We start from the raw sequence: 807 nt of genomic DNA, 5'->3' as shown, positions 1-807 counted from the left end.
TCTCTCTCTCTCTCTCTCTCTCTCTCTCTCTCTCTCTCTCTCTCTCTCTTCCTTTTTTCTCTCGATCTCAATCTCGATTTTTTCTTCTTTTTCTCTTAAAAAGAAATAATGGAAACATCGACCCAATATCGAGCCAACATCATGAATTTCCAAGAAAGAATTAAAGGATCATTTTACATTTCATTCATTTGCGTCATATTATATATATATATATATATATAAAAGTGCCAAATAGAAAATTCAATATATCAATACGTTAATAGAAACATGATACATATCGAAATTAGCAACTTTTCAATAGAACATTTTTAATATTCTAAATAATGAATATGCAATTTTATTTCTTTTTCATATTATACTTTTAATTATAATTATAATACTCCTTAATTTTTAAGTAAATTAGTAAGTAGACTATTCCGAACGCCTCAGAAAAGTTTTAATTTTATAGTTATATTTTTTAATAATATGTTATGTTATAATTAAATTTATATTATATATAATTATACTCTAATGAAATACAGAAATGTAATTTCTTGCTTATGATATTACGATTCAATATGGTTGAGGCGAGTACTCAGGAGCCATAAAACTTTTGGACATCTGGACAGTACTTTTTATTTTCTTTTTTCCACAAGATTTTAATGAAGTGCTGTGGCCACTTAAAGGTTAAAACTGTGTCAGGAGTTTTCAACACAATTCGAATACTGTAACCTTAGTATTACTTAAATATCATTCCTTATCAGAATCATAAAACTTTTTCAAACAAAAAAGTTACAAATATCTTATTTTTAAACTTTTAACAAAAAT

Source organism: Atta cephalotes (genome assembly GCF_000143395.1).
Source record: "Atta cephalotes unplaced genomic scaffold scaffold00020, whole genome shotgun sequence".
NCBI classification, from domain to species: domain Eukaryota; kingdom Metazoa; phylum Arthropoda; class Insecta; order Hymenoptera; family Formicidae; genus Atta; species Atta cephalotes.
This window is presented reverse-complemented; position numbering follows the sequence as displayed.